Genomic DNA, 22,417 nt, shown 5'->3' with positions numbered 1-22,417 from the left:
GCCCCCCGCCCCCTGCGCCGTCGCTGCCAACCCGGAAGGAGCCCGGAGGGGCCCGGGCGGCCTGGGCGCCCCAGCCAGGAGGCCTGCCAGGTGTCCACCTGAGCCCCACACCCTGCGCCGCGGGGCCCTTTTGGGGGCGGGGTGCCAGCTCCGGGGTGTCCTCCCACTAGTTGTAGACTGGGAAACAGGCCCGGGCCACGGTCCCAGACGCAGCCGGACCCGAACCCGCCTCGCCTGAGTGAATGATATCAGGGACTCATCCTTTTTTAACACCTTTGCAGGATCCAGCCCTCCAAGGAAAGCTTCCTGAGCAGTGCGTGCCATGCGCACTGGGCACCTCACGGCGGCCACTTCGCATCCTGTCTCAAGTGAATCTTCAAGCCACTGTGCTGGAACTGGGTGCAATATCCCCATTTTACAGAAGAGAAAACTGGGGCCCAGGCACTCACAGTCTCCCTAGAAGGAGATCTGGGTGGACCCCATAAATGCAGGGTCTGTTCTTATTCTCATTTTACAGGTGGAGAAACTGAGCCACAGAGAGGAGCTGTCATTTACTTGAAGCACCGTGGCAGGGGTTTGGCAGAGCCAGGATTTGTACCCATATCACCTGACTTGGGAGAGTACCAGCTCTTAACCACAGCACTATGGTCAAAGCCTTGATTTCACCATATGTAACAAGGTAAGAATTGGCGTTGAGTGGTTTCTTCATCTGTGGTACACGGATGGGCTTCTGGGGGAAGGGCTCCGCATCCCCCAAAGGTATACGTAAGCGTAGTGTGTGTGTGCAGCGGTACATGTTTGTGTGGTATGTTAGAGAGGACCCAGACTCCCATTTCCCAGGACAGTCTCTAATCCCACCTTCTGCCTGCATCGATGGACAATAGTTAGGCCTGGGCTGGGGAAGCCCTTGCCCAACTTGGCTCTTTCCTGTTATGGCTTGTCCAGACCCACGGTCCCTTCTAGAAACACTCCCCAGAAAGGATCTGCCAGTCACTGGATTGCCCCTCCTGGACTCACCAGGGGCAGGCAGCATAGGCCACCATAGGCAGGCAGGCAGGATGGGGATCCATCACCAGTGTGTCCACATAGAGAAAGCTGATGCCGTCTCAAGGGACAGGTAGTGAGAGCTGTTTTCAAACCCTGACTCTACTACTTCTGCTCCAGTTAGCTCAGGCAAGTTCTGCCCCTCTTGGAGCCTCAGTGTTTCTTTTGCAGTGAGGACAGTTGTACATTCCTTACAGGAGTGTGGGAAAGATTGAGATATGGTAATGGCCTGTCACCCCCCTCTCCTCTACTACATACGGTCCCCCAAGGGCTCCCACTCCCTCCAATGACATCACCATGGTGCCAATGTTGCCCCCTTGGGGAGCTGTTGCCCTCCTTTTCACATGAATTTTTGGGGCATCTTCTGTGCCATCTCTCTGACCTCCAAGAAACGCAGCTTCATACCTCTCTGGTTAGCCCTTGTTTTTGACACAGCTAGATCAATGACTTAACACCTTGGGCAATTCGTCACTCCTGAGAAGCCATGTCTCCAAGAGGATGCCAGACCTGTCTGAAACCCCAATCAAGGGACCCAGATAAAAACCCATCACCCCACGGGGTGCTTTGAGCTGTTTAGGAAGCTCAAACATGCAGCTGTTTAACACACAGCTGTTTAGGAAGGAGAAACACTGCATAATGTCTTGGAGGGACTGAGAGGTGTCTGGGATGCCAGATGGGTGCCAGAGAATGAGGAGGCACTGCTAGGTCTGTTTGCAACATGTCCAAGATGCTCCTGCGATTAATGGCATCCATTTCTTTTTCTTTTTCTTTTTTTTTTGAGACAGAGTCTCGCTCTGTCGCCCGGGCTGCAGTGCAGTGGCGCATCTCAGCTCACTGGAAGCTCCGCCTCCTGAGTTCACGCCATTCTCCTGTCTCAGCCTCCCGAGTAGCTGGGACTACAGGCGCCCGCCACCGCGCCCGGCTAATTTTTTATATTTTTAGTAGAGATGGGGTTTCGCCATGTTAGCCAGGATGGTCTCGATCTCCTGACCTCGTGATCTGCCCGTCTCAGCCTCCCAAAGTGCTGGGATTACAGGTGTGAGCCACCACGCCTGGCCCTATGGCATCCACATTTCTTAACCAATGCCATCAAACGAGTGGCAGACTCAGGCCTCTGCAGCATTTTCCCAGCAAGAGACTCTCCTGGTAAAAGCTGTTCTCAACATTTTCACATCAGAGAGGGGCCTGTCCTTGCTGAGGCTGGGATTCCCAGGTCCAGGGTATTTATTTATCACTAAAGACTGACCTTGTGGCTGTGTGACCTAATGGTTACCACCCCACAAGCCCTGTGACCCACAGGGCCTGTGTGTCAATTCCAGAGCAACCTCTGGGAGCTGTGTGACCTGAGACAAGTCACTTCTCTTCTCTGAGTCTCATTTCTTTGCCTGAAAAAACAAGCCATGGGACCTTTTTTTTTTTTTTTTTTGAGACAGGGTCTCACATTGTCACCTAGGCTGGAGTGCAGTGGCGCGATTTCGGCTCATTGTAGCCTCAACCTTCTGGGCTCAAGCGATTCTCCTGCCTCAGCCTCCTGATTAGCTAGGACTACAGGTGTGTGACAGCACATCTGGCTCATTTTTAATATTTTTTGTAGAAACGGGGTCTTGCTCTGTTGCTCAGGCTGGTCTCGAACTCCTGGCCTCAAGCAACCCTCCCACATGGGACTTTTTAAGGTCCCTCTGGCTTAAGAGTCTGAGCTTCTGGGAAAGTGTGAAAGCTTCAGGTCTCCCTTCGGTGGCCCTGGGGCACAGCTGAAGCCCCCACTTTCCTGTTGGATGACAGCCTGCTTTCTGGTCAGTTGAGTGGAAAGACAGGAAATGCCGTGGGGGCCTGGGGTTTTGATTATTTGAGGTTTCAATGTTTGCTGAAACTGAGAGGAGAGGGGCCAGCTGGCTTGAGGTCTCAGGGCCTGTCCCTGTGGCAGGGCCTCCCCCCTGGGGGCCTGGTCCTTTCCACTGCCAAGAGCAGACCACAACCTCCAGTAACGACAGCAGCTTCCGTTCCCCCAGCGCTGACTGTGTGCCAGGCGCTGTGTAAGCATTTTACTTATATTGTCTGCTGCGATCCTCTCTGCCACCCGGAAGGCAGCCTTATTGTCCCCAGGTGTGGGGCTCACGGCTAGTGAGTGATGGGTGCCTGCCTATGAGTTTGCCCACCAGACCACACTGCCACCCACCAGCTGAGCCCTGAAGTGGGGCTTCTTTGGGGTAAGCGATAACTTGGCTCACATATGGGGTCCCATCTTGGGGCTGATGAGGCCAGAGAGAATGCATGGACATATACCCAGACCTGGACCCACACCCATGGGGACCACACGGGGACACACACAGACACCCTCCTAGGGCAGGCCATGGGATCCGGGAAACACAGCCTGTCTGGGGTGGATTCACTGACGCATCCACCCTCGCCTAGTCCAAACAGGAAATGTTTTATCCTCTTAACAAACAACCCGGGCTGCAGCCTCCTTCCCCTGTGAAGTCCCTCGGGGCCGTACCTAAGGGACTCTTTCCTCCCACTGTGTCCTACAGGACTGTCTCTCCAGGTTGGGTGTGCCCTATTGCATCAGCCCTGTGCACACACTAGCTCGTGTGAGCCCAGGTACTCTTCCCATATCGTGCCTGTTCCATAGGTGAGGAAGCAGCCCGAGGGGTGCCCAGAGCCCATGGCCGCAGCCCCCAGGGGTCCAGGCCTGACGGCCAAGGCAGCGCCTGGACACCATGAAAGGGAAGGGACCGTGTAAGGCCACAGCCTTCAAAGCTGCTCACCAAACAAAGGACAGGGCCCAAGAGCAATGGCTGCTCTCTGCGCTTTTGATCGAGGGTTTGGCCCTCCTGTCCCTGGCTCTCAGAGCTGGGAGCACCCTGCAGGGCCAGGGTTGGGGTGCTGGAGACCTGGACAGCCTGCAGCTGCCCGGCCAAGTTATTTATGCTCCATGGAGCTGCCCTTCTCATTCACCCAGCTCTTTCTTTCCCCAGAGAGCTGGGACTGGGGCTGGAAGGGAGTAGTGGGAGGAAGGAAGCTGGCAGAAAATCATAAATTAGGGCTGGGGAGGGCCTTCCTGTCCTCCTCTGGAATCTCCTGTTTTGCATCTTTGAGGTGGGTGCAGGGAGAGGACAACAGAATGACAGGGCCGGACATGAGCGAGCACGGCAGGACAGGGCACCTCTTGTTGAAGTGAGGAGACCTGGATGTTCTGCGTGATCTAGAGAGAGTCCCTTCTCTCGGAACCTCAGTTTCTCCATCTGGAAAATGGAGGTGACATGAGGACTTGGGGACTTTCCTGCAACTGTGCTTTGTTGACGCTGCAGGAGTGGACAAATGAGAGGCTTTCTCCTTAGTAATGTTTGTTCCCCCTTCCCCTCCTTTGGCAATTTCTCCTAAATCCTCCCCTTTCTGACCCCCAACCTCCGCCCTACTTGCCTTCTCTCAGGTCCCTTCCTCTGCTTCTCTTTCATCTCCTCTTGCAAAAATGGATGAACAATATCTTCATATGCAGCATCCACCCAACTAGGGGGTAGAGGGAAGAGCTGTTGGCTCATTCCTACTAGAGTGTGAATGACTGATATGTTTAAGGTTTAATGTTGGGAGGAGGGAGAGTTAGCAGGGCTTCCTGCCATTTAAACCCTAAATCGTTGGTAGTGGAACTTCCAGGCTGGTGAGGGAAATGTTTGGTGACCAGAGCCTGGGAACATGGCCTAAGACCTTCTGTGTGGGAAGCTGTCCATCTCCCAGCCCAGCGACATGAAGCCCACTCCCAGCTGGATGCATCTGAAGAGGCAGCTGTGAGTCCCTGTGGTTGGACAGATCTGGCAGGAGGGAAGGGCAGACCAGAGAAGCCCCTCAGAGTAGAGGCCCTGGAGCTGCCCACCAGCCCTGCCAGTCCCGGGTGGCACCTGCTGGGTCATGAGCATGTGGGCCCAACCCACTTGACAGCCCCAGGATGAATGGGGAGGTGGTGGTGGTGCTGAGAAGCAGGAGGAGAATGAGAGTGGTGGGGAGAGAGAAGGAGTCAAAGACAGAGACGGAGAGATATAGTGAGAGACTCTCAGAAGAGGACAGTGTGCCAGGTAGCCAGAAAGAAAGGGAGACAAAGTGATCTAGAGAGATGTCTTCATCTTTCATAGAAGGAGACAGATGGAAAGACAGACAGAAAGACAGACTCAGAAAGAGGGACTCTTTGGGAAGAGGATCCTAGGTGGTTGGTCTCAGCTCCTGTAGGAGCCTGGCAGAGGGAGCAGGACTGGGGCACCAGCCCTCCACCATCCCGAGCCTCATCTGTTCTCAGCACTGCACAGACTCTGGCCTCCCTCAGACCCCCATCCCATGCCAAGGGTGGGGAGCCTGTCCTTCCTCCATCGCCCACCCAGGCATCTGGCAATGGCTGCCTGTGGGCTCTGGGCTGCCTGGGGCTGGAATATATCATGCTTGGGTAGCCCTGTTAGACAGAGCCCTTGGGCCCAGGGGGAATGGATTCCTAACCTGAGGCTTGGTCCTGGGAGTCTTAGGTGGATGGACAGCTATATAGGGGGAGGGAGACCTGACTACAGATTGTTCCTGCCCCACCATCCGGTCAGCGCTGCAGGGCTAAGTCTGGGTCCTCCTTCCCTGTGTCCATTCCTTGGCTCCATCCCATCCAGCCTCCGCCCCCTTATGGAATGTGGCATTGGTCTCTTCGATGGCCTCTCGCCTCCTCTCTGATGCTTTCAGTCCTGCAGGATCTTCCCAAAGGCAAATGGAGCCAAGCAACCCTGGGAGGAAAACCTTCCAGTCTTCCTGCTCCCCTTAGGCTGAGAACTGAAGGGGGCCCAGCTTGCTTGTCCTCCCACTGTCCCCAGACCGTGGGACAGACCCCCAGGCCCTGGGTGGGCTTGGGATGTCTCAGTTCCCTAGCCCACCCTTTGCTCTCCGTCTGTCTGCAGGGCTTTCCTGTTCTGTCCCCTCTGCCTGCCAATGCCCGCTTACCCTGCCTGAGCTCACCCTTCAGTCTCAGTTCAGAAATCACCCCCACTCCACCTCTAGAAGGATGTTTCACACCCCCAGCACTGGGTCGTGTGTCCGCTGGGGTTCAGCACTCACAGCATTCTGGGCTGGGGACATCTGTTGATTTGTGTGGTGCCCCTGAAGTATCATAAATAGGCATAGATGCTGAGCCCTTTTTATAACCTTTCTAAGAAGCTGGACAAGATACATCTGGGTGCACAACAATTTCTGTTTTTTTGTTTTGTTTTGTTTTGTTTTAGACAAAGTCTTGCTCTGTCACCCAGGCTGGAATGCAGTGACGCAATCTTGGCTCACTGTAACCTCCGCCTCTGGGGTTCAAGCGATTCTTGTGTCTTAGCCTCCTGAGTAGCTGGGATTACAGACGTGCACCACCATGCCTGGCTAATTTTTGTACTTTTAGTAGAGATAAGGTTTCGTCATGTTGGCCAGGCCAGTCTTGAACTCCTGACCTCAGGTGATTCACCCGCTTCGGCCTCCCAAAGTGCTGGGATTACACTGTGAGCCACTGTGCCAGGCCACAATTTCTGTATAGAACGAAAACACAGCTGACTCTTGAACAACATGGGTTTAAACTGATGAGTCCATTTATATGTGGATTTTCTTCCACCCCTGTCACCCCTTGAGACAGCAAGACCACCCACTCCTCTTCCTCTTCCTCCTCAGCCTACTCAGCATGAAGACAAGGACGAAGGATAAAGACCTTTATGATGAGCCATTTCCATCCTAAAAGCACAAATTTACTGAATTATTACTGAATGCTCTTTTTTTTTTTTTTTTTTTGAGATGGGGTTTTGCTCTTGTTGCTCAGGCTGGAGTGCAGTGGCGTGATCTCGGCTCACCGCAACCTGCCTTCCGGGTTCAAGCAATTCTCCTGCCTCAGCCTCCCAAGTAGCTGGGATTACAGGCATGCGACACCATGTCGGGCTAATTTTGTATTTTTAGTAGAGACGGGGTTTCTCCATGTTGGTCAGGCTGGTCTTGAACTCCTGACCTCAGGTGATCCACCTGCCTTGGCCTCCCAAAGTGCTGGGATTACAGGTGTGAGCCACCACACCCAGCCTTAATGGACTGTTTACGTGATCAGTAAGCTCCTGGTTAGCAGTAGGCTATTAGTAAAGTTTTGGGGGAGTCAAAAGTTATATGCACATTTTTAAGTGTGCATGAGGGGGATCAGTGCCTTAATCCCCATATTGTTCAAATGTCAACTGTAATATGATTAAGTGGAGAAAATTTTGCAATGTCTAAATCAGATAAAAAGGCTAATTTTCTCCACATATAAAGAGCTTTTACAAATCAATAACGTTTGGTCAATGACTCAATAGCTAAATCAATAAAAGTTGTGAACAGACGACTAACTCAGAATGAAAAGGCTTCACTCAAAAGAAAAGCAGAGGCCGGGCGCGGTGGCTCAAGCCTGTAATCCCAGCACTTTGGGAGGCCGAGATGGGCGGATCACGAGGTCAGGAGATCGAGACCATCCTGGCTAACACGGTGAAACCCCGTCTCTACTAAAAAAATACAAAAAATTAGCCGGGCGAGATGGCGGGCGCCTGTAGTCCCAGCTACTCGGGAGGCTGAGGCGAGAGAATGGCGTAAACCCGGGAGGCGGAGCTTGCAGTGAGCTGAGATCCGGCCACTGCACTCCAGCCTGGGCGACAGAGCGAGACTCCGTCTCAAAAAAAAAAAAAAAAAAAAAAAAAAAAAAGAAAAGAAAAGCAATGCGCTTACATATGGTGGCTCACACCTATGAGCCCAGCACTTAGGCAGGCCATGGCAGGATGATTACTTGAGACCAGGAGTTCAAGACCAGTCTGCGCAACATAGTAAGACCCCTATCTCTACAAAAAATTTAAAAATTAGCTGGTTGTGGTGGTGCACACCTGAGTAAGATCGTGTCTTAAAAAAAAACAAAAACAAAAACAAAAAAACAAAAAAAGAAGAAGAAGAAGAAGAAAGAGAAAGAGAAAGAAAAGAATTCAAATGAAAATCACAATGCAAAGCTGACGGTAGGGACTTAACATTTTTGATAAAATGGGTTGACAAGGGTATGGGGAAAATGTCAACTTCGTGTGTGCCCTCTTTGGGACACAGTTGGTAAATATATAAAACTGAAAAATGTATACCCTTTTGACCCAGCAATTTTACATTGAGGAAGTTTCTTACAGGTATATTTGCAAAGAACACAAGGAAATTAACTGCAGTAGTATCTGTAGTAGCAAAAGACTGGAAGCAACCTAAATGCCCATTGCAGGAGACTGGTGAATTAAGGTACATCAGCCTGGGCAACATAGCGAGATCCCATCTCTACACAAAATACAAAAATTAGCTGGACATGGTGGCACATGCCTGTAGTCCCAGCTACTGGGGAGGCTGAAGTGGGAGGACTGCTTGAGCCCAGGCCGTCGGGGCTGCAGTGAGCTATGACTGCATCACTGCACTCCAGCCTGGGTGACAGAGTGAGACCCTGTCTAAGGAAAAAAAGAAAAATTAAATACATCCATCAGTGGAATACTACATTGCTGTTAAAAAAGAAAGAGGGGCTAAACAAAATGTAGTATATGTATACAATAGAATATTAACCATAAATAAAGGAACAAAGCACTGATACAAAGCTACAACATGGAAGAAACTTGGAAACATTATGCTAAGTGAAAGAAGCCAGACATGAAAGGCCATATATTATATTCCTAAGAGATACCCACACTAGGCAAATCCATAGATACAGAAGACAGATTATTGGTTGCCAGCGACTGAGGGCAAGGGATGCAGGGATGTCCACTCATGGGTGTGGGATTTCTTTTTAGGGTGATGAAAGTGTCCTGCAATCATGTAGTGGTGATGATTGCCCCGCTCTGAATATACTAAAAACCACTGAATTGTACACATTAAAGGGTAAATTTTTTGACATGTGAATTACATGTACATAAAGATGAGGTAGATCGAAGTGTTTTGATATGGAACTAGTTTCCAAGATCACCTGTTAAGTGAAGAAAGTTAGTACAGCTGTAAGTAAAGGATGCTGCCATTTAGGGGAAAATTGCAGGAATATATACCCATCAATATTAATATTTGAATTATGCATTCACTTTCTCTAGAAGGATTCACAAGAAACTGACTGCTTTCAGGAAGGTGAACTGAGGGACCAAGGGTGTTAGGTTTGTTTATGTGGTTTTTTTTTTTCTTCTTGAGTTGAAGTCTTGCTCTGTCACCCAGGCTGGAGTGCAGTGGCACAATCTCGGCTCCCTGCAACCTCTGTCTCCTGAGTTCAAGCGATTCTCCTGCCTCAGCCTCCTGAGTAGCTGGTACTACAGGGGCACACCACTGTGCAGGACTAATTTTTGAATTTTTAGTAGAGACAGGGTTTTACCACGTTGGCCACGCTGGTCTCCAACTCCTGACCTCAAGTGATCCGCCCACCTTGGCCTCGGGTGTTAGTTTTCATTATGAATCCCTTTGCACTGTTTGAAAAAAATGTAGTGCCAAAAAGTATGCATGGCATAGGCACCCTTTGCCCTAAAAATGAAGTGTGTACGTGTCTATGTGTCTGTGTCTGTATATGTTTCTGTGTGTGTCTGTGTCTGTGGTGTGTGTGTGTCTCTGTGGTGTGTGTCTCTGTGGTGTGTGTGTGGTTTGTGTGTAAAACAGCAGCCCTTGCTATTCCAGGCTCCAGGAGCTGTTGTCTGCAGCCTGGGAGTGCTCCTGAGTGCTGTGTGGAGGTTTCCATGTAGGTTTCCACCTCCAGGAAGAAAGATGGGGCAGAGGAACCACAAGTGTCAGGGCTAACTCAGGAGCTCCTCTGTATGGGGCCCCAGCCCCAGCCCCAGCCCTGGGAGTCTGTGAGGGTGGCTCCTACGGGAGATGACCCCCTCCATGCTCTCCCAGGAGGAACCCAGTGTCCTTGTCCTCAGCAGGCATGGCCCAGGGCTCCCAGTTGCTAGGGACACACCTGAGTGGAGGCTATTCAGGGCTCTGAGTAGGGGAGATAGGGGCCTGAACAGAGGCAAGGGCCTGTCCCAGGAGGTGGGTTGGCGGGCAGCCAGGGTTACCCTACCCCGGGCCTGCCCTATGTCTGCAAGCTGGGGCCTCACAAAGCTGAAGTTGGCTGTGTCCTGTGTCCTCCCTTGACCCCTTGGAGGGAGGAAAAGGAAGAGAGGGAGAGGGAAAGACAGAGAGACAGACAGTAGTACCAGGAGACACACACACACACACACACACACACAGAAGGAGACAGTGTTAGAGATAAAGGGGCGACCACTGACCTGCTTTCCACTGTGTCAGCCCCGAGCCTTTATCTATGTGACTGCATGCATTATCACAGCCACCACCGGAGGAGGGATCTGGCACAGGAAAGGGAGGCCAGCGAGGGTGGCAAACTGTTGCACAGCTAGCAGCAGCCAGATTCAAACTCTGGCTGCAGAATGCTAGGGCAGTCGCCAGAACAGTGCAGGTCCAGAACTGGCCCAGGGACCCTGCACTGTCCCCTTTCCCTCCCGACAGGCACCTCTTGGCCCATGTGGGCTGCCTATGCCCAGCCCTGGTAGGACATTCCCAGGGACACAGCTGACCTGTCTTGGACTCCTCTGGCAAGAGAAGGGTGGCCTGGTGTCAAAGAGGGGCCCAACATGGGCTAACATTGTGAGGCCTGTAGGCCCAGTTTGGCCAGGAAAATGTTTCAATCCTGCCTGTCCCTGAGTAAGACACTGAGTGACCTTGGCCAAATTGCTTCCCCTCTCTGAGCCTCAGTGTGTTCACCTGGAAAATGGGGTAGGGCACTTGTCTTAGGACAAGTTGTTATGAGGAACATCTAAATGAGGCATGTGGATTTCTTTGCCCAGTGCCTGGCACAGACTGATCAGGAAATAGTCCCTAGGTTGTATCCAAAGCATATTGCATATAGTCTGCAGAGTGAGGAATCTGAGCAGGCTGGAGATGCAAGGCTTGGGACAGCAAGAAGGGTCAGCCTTTGGCAAAGTGGATACTGGGGAAAGAATCTGAGGTTTTCTTTTCTTTTTTTTTTTTTGAGATAAGAGTCTTGCTCTGTCACCCAGGCTGGAGTGCAATGGTGCAATCTCAGCTCACTGCAACCTCTGCCTCCTGGGTTCAAGCTATTCTCCTGCCTCAGCCTCCTGAGTAGCTGGGATTACAGGCACCCACCTCATGGCTAGCTAATTTTTGTATTTTTGTAGAGGCGGGGTTTTGCCATGTTGGTTAGGCTGGTCATGAACTCCTGACCTCAAGTGATCCACACACCTTGGCCTCCCAAAGTACTGGGATAACAGGCGTGAGCTACCATGCCCAACCAGAATCTGAGGTTTTCTAAAGGCCCTTTGCTACCAACTGTCACCTGAAATGCTTCTATTAGCCAGTCTTAAAATCCCTAAAGCAAAGAAAACTCATGTTAAAATTCAAAACTCTTCTCTAGGAGGGATGTATTTACAGAAGACTAGACTGAATCATTCATTCATTTACTGCCCTTTAGTCTTGCTTTGGTCCTCTAAGTACTGTGCCTGCAATTAGAAATCTCCACCACTGGGAGGCGTCTTAGTTTTGCACCTGCACAGAGATGCGATTTCCCCCCATTACCCCCGCCCCACTCAACACACACCCTCCTGGATGCCAGCTCTGATCCACTCCTACAAGTTGCTTTTTAGAAGAATAAAAAGGGATAGAGAGGCTAGAGAGACAGCCTTTAGATTAGTGGAGAAGAGTGCTGTGATCAGTTCACAATGTCTATACTTGGTGAAGGACTGGAAAGTAGATTCTGTGCCAGGCATTCTGCTGCTTCTAGACCGTGCTTCTGAGTAGACAAGTATGTTTTTCTATTTCATAGTACTTTTTAGAATAAGTGGAACTCTTTTTAAAACACTTGAACCTACATAATAGAACTATCAATCACTGTGTAAGGAGGAATGCTTGTAGGAATTATTTTTGCAATAGAGAAAATATAATTTGAGATTGGATACTTACACAGAGAGATATTTTAAAAGGCAAACACTGGCCAGGTGGTGGTGGCTCACACCTGTAATCCCAGCACTTTGGGAGGCTGAGACGGGAGGATCACTTGAGCTCGGGAGTTTGAGACCAGCCTGGGCAATGTAGCAAGACCCCAGCTCTAAAAAACATTTTAAAATGAACCAGGCACGGTGGCCTGTAGTCCTAGCTACTGATGCAGGAGGATCATTTGAGCCCAGTAGTTCGAGGTGACAGTAAGCCATGATCATACCACTGCACTCCAGCCTGGGTGACAGAGCAAGACTTTGTCTTTACAATATAAAATTAAAAAAAAAAAAATTTAGATGCAGCCTTTCTTACTAATCACGAATGGTCAATAATTCCTGATTTTTTTTTTACAATGATTTTAAAGAGAGTAACCTTTTATGCCTTTTCTTACCTGCTTTTTCCTATGTGCTCTAAGTCACTCTCATTCTTGCAGATTAGATGGTCACAGCTTCCCTTAGGTCTGCAGCTGTCTGCCTGCTCAGCCTCCGACTTAGAGAGCCAGTTATTGGAAGAAACTATAAAGGAGTGAGAAAGCCTTTTTGGCTGTACTCTTCTTAAGAATTGCTGAGTTTTATAAAACCATTCTTTTTCATCCATAACCCTCAGTGGCTTCTTAGAATCTTTCTTAGTAGTAAAACATTGTAATAGCAATATAATATCATTAAAGCAGTTTTCTTTTAAAAGAAAATAAATCACCCATAATCCATCCATCTTAACATAACGATTCCCCAGAGGTTTTTTTTTCTTTGGAAGGTTTTTCTGGCCTTCTTTTTTGCCAAAGAAAGAGAGGTTCCAGCCCTTTGAATATCTTTCCCCACTCCCAGGCAGCTGAAAATCCTCCTTCTTTCTCTTACTCTTAGCTGCTTGGTCCTTTGAAGTCAAAGCTGGTTTTTATTTTTATTTTTATTTTTTGAGATGGAGTCTCGCTGTGTCGCCCGGGCTGGAGTGCAGTGGCCAGATCTCAGCTCACTGCAAGCTCCGCCTCCCGGGTTTACGCCATTCTCCTGCCTCAGCCTCCCGAGTAGCTGGAACTACAGGCGCCCGCCACCTCGCCCGGCTAGTTTTTTGTATTTTTTAGTAGAGACGGGGTTTCACCGTGTTAGCCAGGATGGTCTCGATCTCCTGACCTCGTGATCCGCCCGTCTCGGCCTCCCAAAGTGCTGAGATTACAGGCTTGAGCCACCGCGCCCGGCCTCAAAGCTGGTTTTATGTCTAATCTGCACTGAATGGGTCATGACTGATGGGCACATGTGGGATCTGAGGGGCCTGACATCGGCTGCCTTCTGCACAGGGCAGAAGCTGTCACAGTTTCCGTCCACACGATTGCTGTGTCACATGCCGTGAACATAAGCATTAGCAAATGCACATCTGCAGGATGGGACACACCAGATATCTTTGGGGACATTATGAGTGTATCAATATCTTTTTTTTTTTTTTGAGATGGAGTCTCGCTGTGTCACCCAGGCTGGCATGCAGTTGTGGTGTGATCTCAGCTCACTGCAACCTCCGCCTCCTGGGTTCAAGAAATTCTCCTACCTCAGCCTCCTGAGTAGCTGGGATTACAGGTGTGCACTACCACCCCTGTCTAATTTTTGTATTTTTTAGTAGATATGGGGTTTTGCCATGTTGGCCAGGTTGGTCTCGAACTCCTGACCTCAGGTGATCTGCCCACCTCGGCCTCCCAAAGTGCTGGAATTACAGGCTTGAGCCACCATGCCCAGCCTCAATATCTTCTTTTTAAACATTTAAAAAAAATTTATTTTTTTGAGACAGGGTCTTGCTTTGTTACCCAGGCTGGAATGCAGTGGCACAATCTTGGCTCACTGCAGCCTCGACTTCAGAAGCTCAAGCGATCCTCCCGCCTCATCCTCAACTAGGACAACAGGTGTGCACCACCACACCTGGCTAACGTAAAAAAAACGTTTTTTTGTAGAGACGAGGTCTGCTGATGCTGCCCAGACTGGTCTTGAACTTCTGGGCTCAAGCGATCCTCCCACCTTAGCCACCCAAAGTGCTGGCATTATAGGCATAAGCCACCATGCCTGGCCTTGTATATTTGAATTATGTGTCAATAAAGCTGCACATACACATTCAAACAGAACAGATTTTAAAGGTGAGAAATGTTTTCTTGTTTCCAATTTGTTACTTTGGTGACCTCTAATGAATCACTTTTGTAATTAAGTACACACGTGCTGACTTTGGCAGCACATAAACTAAAAATTGGAACAACACAGAGCAGATTAGCATGGCCCTTTAACAAACTGAAAGATATTTAAACATAAAAAGAAATAAATTACACACAAAAAAGAACATACATTATTTTTAATTTAAAAAACACATTCACTTGCTGGGCACGGTGGCTCACACCTGTAATCCCAGCATCTTGCGAGGCCGAGGCGGGCGGATCACTCGAGGTCAGGAATTTGAGACCAGCCTGGCCAACATGGCGAAACCCTGTCTCTACTAAAATACAACAATTAGCTAGGCGTGGTGGCCCATACCTGTAATCCCAGCTACTTGGGAGGGTGAGGCAGGAGAATCACTCGAACTCGGGAGGCAGAGGTTGCGGTAAGCTGAGATCACACCACTGCACTCCAGCCTGGTCGACAGAGGGAGGCCCTGTCTCAAAAAAAAAAAAAGTTTTTAATAAAACAATTTTAAAAAACCACATTCACCACCCTTAGGTATCTAACCAAGAGAAATGGAAATAGGGTCACACACAAAAATGCACCTGAGTGTTCACAGCAGTATTATCTGTAAGAACCAAAAAGTGGCAACAACCCAAATGTGTGTTGGCAGATGAATCGGACAGACATGTGGTCCATCCATGCAATGGAATATTGTTCGGAAGGAATGAAATGTTGACACATGTTGCCACATCGGTGAGCCTTGACAGCACTATGCTCAGTGAAAGAAGCCAGCCGCAAAAGGCCACATGGTGTATGATTCCATTTACGTGAAATACCCAGAATAGGGAAATCTACAGAGACAGAAAGTGGTTGTCAGGAGCTGGTGGTGGGGCGGCGGGGGCTGCGGGAGAATGGGGGATCACTGCAAATGGGTATACGGTTTCTTTATTTTTTAAGACGGCGTTTCGCTCTTGTTGCCCAGACTGGAGTGCAACGGCGTGATCTTGGCTCACTGTAACCTCTACCTTCCGGGTTCAGGCAATTCTACTGCCTCAGCCTCCCGAGTAGCTGGGATTACAGGTGCCCACCACCACGCACAGCTAATTTTTTTTTTTTTGAAACAGAATCTAGCTCTGTTGCCCAGGTTGGAATGCAGTGGTGCAATCATGGCTTACTGCAGCCTGGAACTCCTGGGTTCAAATGATCCTCCTGCCTCAGCCTCCTGAGTAGCTGGGACTACAGGCACCTGCCACATTGAGCTAGTTTCTAAATTTTTTGTAGAGATGGGGCCTCTTTGTTGCCCAGGCTGGTCATGAACTCCCGGCCTCATGTGATCTTTCTGCCTCAGTCTCCCAAAATTCTGGGATAACAGGTGTAAGCCACTGCACCTGGGCACTCAAAATCCTCAATTACAGCTACAAAGACCCTTTTCCAAATAAGTTCACCTTCACAGGCTCCTGGACATGGACCTATGTTTTGGTGGGGGCCATCCTTCAGCCCACCGCACCTCCCTACCCCAACCGCCATCATCTAAGCTGGGCCACCCTGCCTTGGTCTCCAGCCCTTGCAGGCAGAGGAGGCCAGACGCATGTCCCCTGCTACTTGGAGTCTCACAGTGGCTCCCAGAGCATCTGGAAGCAGCTCACACTTGACCTGCAAAGCTCCATGGCCTGGCCCTGCTGGCATCTCAGGCACCCTGTTCCCACCACACTGACCTTTTCCCCAGTTCCTAAAGGGCTCCAAGCTTTCTCTTGCCTCTAGAGCCTCCTCCATGTTGATCTCCCTGTTCCCTCCACCTGGCACTCCTTCAGGCTTCACCTAGGTGCCTTTTGCTTACCCACAAGTCTCAGTTTAGGTGCCCCACCCCCACCCCAAACCTCTCTTCACAACCTGAGATGTTAGGGGCTCCTTGGGGGTTACGGCAGCAGGTTATAGTGGTGTGGTTCACCTGGATGCACTCTCTGGACTGGGAGCTCAGCCTGGGCAGGGCAATGTAGCTCGTGTCTATCTTGCTCCCTATAGAATGGCAGTGTTCCTTTTTTTTTTTTTTTTTTTTTGAGACAGAGTCTTGCTCTGTTGCCCAGGCTGGAGTACAGTGGCACAATCTCGACTCAGTGCAACCTCTGCCTCCTGGGTTCAAGTGATTCTCCTGCCTTAGCCTCCTGAGTAGCTGGGATTACAGGCACACACGAACACGCCCGACTAGAATGTCAGCGTTTCTGAGGGTAGGAGGAGGTCATAAGGGTCAGATGATCCTGAGCCTTACTCTTCACTTTCCACCTCTTCCCATCTTCCTTCCTCAGTCTTGGGGAACATTTTTTTCTCACCTTTAAAAAATACATATATATATATACATATATTTAGAGACAAAGTCTTGCTCTGTTATCCAAGCTGGAGTGTAGCAGCATGATCATAGCTTACTACAGTCCTGTCTGCTGGGCTCAAGTAATCCTCCTGCCTCAACCTCCTGGGTAGCTAGGACCATAGGCATGTGCCACCATACCTAATTTTTTAAAATCTCGTTTTGTAGAGATGAAGTCTTGGTATGTTGCCCAGGCTGGTCTCGAACTCCTGGCCTCAAGGAGTTTGAGGCCCACCTTGGCCTCTCAAAGTGTTGGGATTACAGGCATGAGCCACCTCACCTGGCCCTTTCTAACCTCTAAAATCTGAAGTTCTGTTTGAATGTGAAAAAAGAAAAGGAGGAAGGCCTTCCCATCACACACCTTTTCCGCCTGAATTCCCAGGCGCTTTTACTCCAACTGCAATCATTTGCACTTAATTCCTCCAACTTCAAGTTGTTTGAGATCAAAAAGGAAGGAACACAAGAAGGGGATGGGGAATGTGTTCCGGAATAGGAGGAGTTACAGAAACCTCAGGGCCTCTGCTCAGACAGGTGGTGGGATGAATCCCACAGATGGGAATAATCAGCCGTGGGACTCTGAGCGAGTGACCCCTCCCAGGTGAGTCTCAATGGCTCACCTGTACAATGGGATGATAGCAGCCACCCTGGAGCTGAGGACTGGGGAGTTATGTCGAGTGCCTGGCACACAGCAAGGAAGCACTCAGTATGTGGTGGCAACAGTTAATAATTCATAAAACCGTAGAGAGTATGTGAAATGCCATTTCAGTTCGCAAGCATCTCCAATCCCCAGAATGTTCCCCACTGGCCTCCTGGGCAGCTGAGAAAAGTAACAGCATTGGGGGATGGTGTTATGGTTTGAATTATGTCCCCCGCAACACCCCCAAAAGATGTTGACGTCCTAACCCCTAGGATCTGTGAATGGGACCTTCTTTGGACATGGGGTGTTTGCAGATGCTATGTTGAGATGAGGTCACGTGGGTGGGCCCTAATCCAATGTGGCTGTGTCTTTGTATAAAGGGGAAATGTGACACAGAGACAGATGCACACAGAGGCAGATGATGTGAAGACACAGAAGATGGCCGCCAACAAGCCAAAGAATGCTGGAGGCTACCCGAAGCCGGGAGAGGGGCCTGGAACAGACTCTCCCTCTCAGCCTCAGAAGGAACCAGCCCTGCCCACACTTTGATTTCAGACTTCCAGCACTAAAATAGAGAGACAGTAAGTGTCTGTTGTTTAAGCCAGGCAAGTTGTGGGGCTTTGTTACAGAGGTGGGAATAAGACAAATCCGTCAGAGCAAACTGGGCCTCCTAGGGCTGGCAGGATCCCCCAGGGGCTCCAAGGAGATGGACAAGAGGCCAGTGCCAAGCCCCGCCAGCCCCCAGTCACTGCCCAGGCCGATGGCCAGGCCTGGCTGCTCCTCGGTTCCCCACCGCCCCAGCAGGAGGGCACCAGACACTTCCGGGACAGAAATCTGGGATGCATTTGGAAATCCTGGCAGAGGGCTTTCAAATTCAGCCCTGTCCTAACTGGGGAACCGCCATCTGGATCCTGTTTGCTGGCCCCTGGCAGGAGAATCTGAGTGGGATTTTGGGGGAGCCATCAGGGAAGGGGGCCACTCCCTCTGTGGCCAGGTCATGTCAGCGGTCCTGGGTGGAATCCTGGCCCTGCCACTTGCTGGGTGACCTCAGGCTGCTCATGTCACCTCTCTTGGCTTTCTCACCTGAAAACTGAAAACTGAGGGCAATCGCAGAATGTACCTTGAAATGTCGCCACCAGGATTTACTAGGATCATCAGACTAGCAGGCTGCTTAATGAAGGGGAACTTCAGATTTTTCTTTCTTTTCTTTTCTTTTCTTTTTTTTTTTTAACAAATTCTGGTAAGATACATAATGTAAAATTGATTTTTTTTTTTTTGGAGACAGGGTCTCACTGTGTCACCCAGGGTGGACTTCAGTGGGGTGATCATAGCTCACTGCAGCCTTGACCTCCCCGGGCTCAGGTGATTCTCCTACCTCAGCCTCCAGGGTAGCTGGGACTACAGGTATGTGCTACTATGCTTGGCTAATTTTTCCATTTTTTTGTTGAGATGGGGTTTCACCATGTTGTCCAGGCTGGAAAACGAACCATTTTACTTATTTTAACCATTTTAAAGCATTTTAAAGCATACACTTTGGTACATTCACATTGTTGTGCAACTGTCACTCCCGTCCAGAACTTTTTCATCTTCCGCAAATTAAACTGTACTGATTCAACACTGACTCCTCATTCCCCCATCCCTCATTCTACTTGTCTCTGCAATTTGATGACTCTAAGTACCTCATGTAAATGGAATTTTACCATTCTACTTGAACTCCTGGGCTTAAGCGATTCCCCCACTCCCCGCCTTGGCCTCTTAAAGTGCTGGGATTACAGGCATAATTGCACCACCGCACCCAGCAAAATTGGCCATTGTTAAGGGTACCGTTCAGTGGAATTAAATGCCTTCGTAGTGTTGTGTAACCATCACCAACATCCATCTCCTGAACCCTTTTCATCTTGTAAAACTGAAACTCTGTATCCATTAAACAATAACCCCCATTACCCCTTTTTCCCAGCCATCACCATTCTACTTTCTGTGTCTATGATTTTGACTACTCTAGGTACGCCATATAAGTGAAATCATACGGTATTTATTATTTTGTGACTGGCTTCATCTACTCAGCATAATGTCCTCAAGCTTCATTCTCACTGTAGCTTGTGTCAGAATTGCCTTCCTTTTCAGGGCTGAATAATATTCCATTGAAAGGATAGACCTCATTTTGCTTATCCATTCTTCCATTGATGGATATGTGAGTTTCTCCACATTTTAGCAATTATGAATAATACTGCTATGAACATAGGATCTCTGAGACCCTCCTTTTGTTTTGGGTATATACCTGGAAGTGGAATTGGTATATTTAATTCTTTTGGGTATATACCTAGAAGTGGAATTGCTGGGTCACATGGGTAATTCTATGTTTATTTATTTATTTATTCATTTATTTATTTATTTGAGATGGAGGTTCGCTCTGTCGCCCAGGCTGTAGTGCAGTGGCACAATCTCAGTTCACAGCAAGCTCCGCCTCCTGGGTTCACACCATTCTCCTGCCTCAGCCTCCCAAGTAGCTGGGACTACAGGCGCCCACCACCACACCTGGCTAATTTTTTGTATTTTTAGTAGAGACAGGGTTTCACCGTGTTAGCCAGGATGGTCTCGATCTCCTGACCTCGTGATATGCCTGCCTCAGCCTCCCAAAGTGCTGGGATTACAGACATGAGCCACCGCACCGGGCCCTATGTTTAATTGTTTGAGGCACCACCACCTGTTTTCTGCAGCAGCTGCACCACTTTGCATTCCCACCAGCAGCACAGAAGCGTTCTAATTTCTCCACATGCTCCCAGCAGTGAGTAGTGGGCTGTTCCCTGGTGCTGCCTGACTCCCCCAATCTTTCTTTGAGAAGCCTGAAAGGGGCACTTTACTTAGGGATGCCAGAACTCCTAGAATCCTGACCCCTTTTGAGTTTCTAAGGTTTCTAGAAGATCCCCTAGGGGAAGCCCACTGTGGGAGTGATGGCCTGGCTCTTAGCCTGGGGTGCACACTGGGCTGGGGAGCGCTGGTTCCGGGCATGCATGGGTGAGGATGTAGCTGTGTGCATAAATGCTGGGTGTATATAAACCCGCGTGAACCAAAGTGGGAAGTCGCTGCAATGCTGGGAGACCCAGGCTCATTTGGAGATGTTCAGCAAGCATCTGACATAGAGCCTGGAAGTCTCTCCCTCAAAGGGCTGCATCTGGGCTCCCATTCTGCCATCAACACAGCTAGGCTGGCTGGGCACGATGGCTCACGCCTGCAATCCCAGCACTTTGGGAGGCCAAGGCAGGCGGATCACTTGAGGTCAGGAGTTCGAGACCAGCCTGGCCAACATGGCAAAACCCTGTCTCTACTAAAAATACAAAAATTAGCCAGGTGTGGTGGCATGTACCTGTAATCCCAGCTACTCAGGAGGCTGAGGCAGAAGAATCGCTTGAACCTGGGAGACGAAGGTTGCAGTGAGCTGAGATGGCACCACTGCACTCCAGCCTAGGCAACAAAGTGAGACTCCGTCTCAAAAAAAAAAAAAAAAAAAAAAAAAAAAGACAGCTAGGCTAGACTCTGCCTGAGAGAAGCTGAGGTTCCCAGACATATGGCAGGAGGAGGACTGATGCTAGGGAGGAGACAGAGCCTGCTCATGATAGACAGTGGGGGCTGGCCTCCCTGGGCCCTGAACCCCGTGGGTATTCCCAGAGGATGGAGCTCTTGGCCCGAGTCAGCCTCACACTCGACTGGGTCTGCTCCCTCGAGCCTCCCTACTCCCACGGGCTCAGTGGAGCCTCATGCCCAGCACAGATGAAATAGCTCTTGGCTGGATGGTGGCCCAAAGGGCCTTGTGGTCATCCTTTCGCACAGTGGTCTTCACCATCCAAGGAGAAGGGAAAGCAACAGAAACTGAGAGCCAAGCATGGGGCCTGGAGTTCGGATAGACTTGGGCCACCCATTGGCTTGAGCAGGGACCCCACCTCTCTCAACCCCAGTCTCCTCACCTGTACGCTGAAGCTAACAATGACGGTGGCCGCCTGACCGAGCAGGTGATGATTCAACGGCGCATGTACAACGTCCAGCCGGCACCGGGCACATTGTAAGTAAATGGCCCTGTTTCCATCAGAAAGGAGAACAGCTGCCTGGACTGAATATGCAACAGGACACCCAGAGTGTGTTTTTTGGATGCATCAGCTCGCTTTCTAGCCACTGGCCTCTTCTAGAAGTTGCACACAGATAAAAGGTCCCAGTTAATGAGGCTTCTGGTTAAAGTTTTAAAATTCACAGCAAGCCCACTCCGCATAATAATGTATCAGAAACACAACAATCCTTTAATCTAGAAGGAATTAATTGCCGGGCCCAGAAATTCAGGGCACGCTGACAGAATCCTTAATTTCTCGAGCTGATGGTTTCAAAAAGCGACTGATTTTAGACTGGCTTCTCTGTAGAAGTACGTAAGACTCCCACAGTCCCAACAAAGGGCGAGATTGTCTTGGTGTCTAACTCAGTAAGAATCATGTATGTGGGGTCTGAATTAATGTCAGCTCTGAATTTTTCCTGCTGAGTGGAACGTGGTAGACCTTAACCCCCAGGAGATTCCATGGCAGCTCTGTGGCCTGGGCATCCTAGGCATCATCCAGGGAATGTCCTCACTCGTCCCATGTATGTTTACAGAGTGCCTACTCTGAGCCCAAGCTCAGGTTCTGTGTTGGAAATGCAGGAGCCAGCATGACCAGCCTCAAAGACAGACTCACACAAACCCACGGTCAGATAACTGCATGACTGCAAGTCGTAAAAAGGAATGAAGCAGGGTATCTGAAAGGACATAACAGGCTGGGCACAGTGACTCACACTTGTAATCCCAGCACTTTGGGAAGCTGAGGCGGGAAGACCACTTGAGGCCAGAAGTTCAAGTCCAGCCTGGGCAACATAGTGAGATCCTGTCTCTGCAAAAATTAAAATATTAGCCGGGTATGGTGTGCATGCCTGTGATCCCAGCTCCTCAGAAGGCTGAGGCAGGAGGATTGCTTGAGCCAGGGAGGTTGAGGCTGCAGTGAGCCGTGACTGCATCCTTGCATTCCAGCCTGGGTGACAGAACAATATCCCATCTTTAAAAAAAAAAAAAAAAGAGAGAGAGAGAACAATAGGGCCCTAATTCAGATGACAGGGCTTGGCAGATAGGGCCACAGATCTTATAAAATGTTTTTATTTATTTATTTATTTTTAATTTTTATTTTTAGAGACAGAGTCTCGCTCTGTTGTCCAGGCTGGAGTGCAGTGGTGCCA

General features: G+C 49.7%; 1 long non-coding RNA gene and 1 other non-coding gene across 2 annotated transcripts; both read left to right on the top strand.

Annotated features, from left to right (window-relative positions):
- The first annotated feature begins 18 nt into the window (after nt 1-18).
- On the top strand, nt 19-17,958 carry LOC117096149. The gene is made up of 3 exons (XR_004442363.1): nt 19-90; nt 282-679; nt 17,554-17,958. It is a non-coding gene; the product is annotated as an uncharacterized LOC117096149 (long non-coding RNA).
- Nucleotides 14,235-14,342, top strand: LOC117096836. The gene has a single exon (XR_004442669.1). It is a non-coding gene; the product is annotated as a U6 spliceosomal RNA (small nuclear RNA).
- Nucleotides 17,959-22,417: the final 4,459 nt, after the last annotated feature.

This window comes from Trachypithecus francoisi, unplaced genomic scaffold (assembly GCF_009764315.1).
Source record: "Trachypithecus francoisi isolate TF-2019V2 unplaced genomic scaffold, Tfra_2.0 Lachesis_group14, whole genome shotgun sequence".
Lineage (NCBI taxonomy): Eukaryota > Metazoa > Chordata > Mammalia > Primates > Cercopithecidae > Trachypithecus > Trachypithecus francoisi.
The sequence above is the reverse complement of the archived record's forward strand: the minus strand, read 5'-3'. Positions and strand labels throughout refer to the sequence as shown.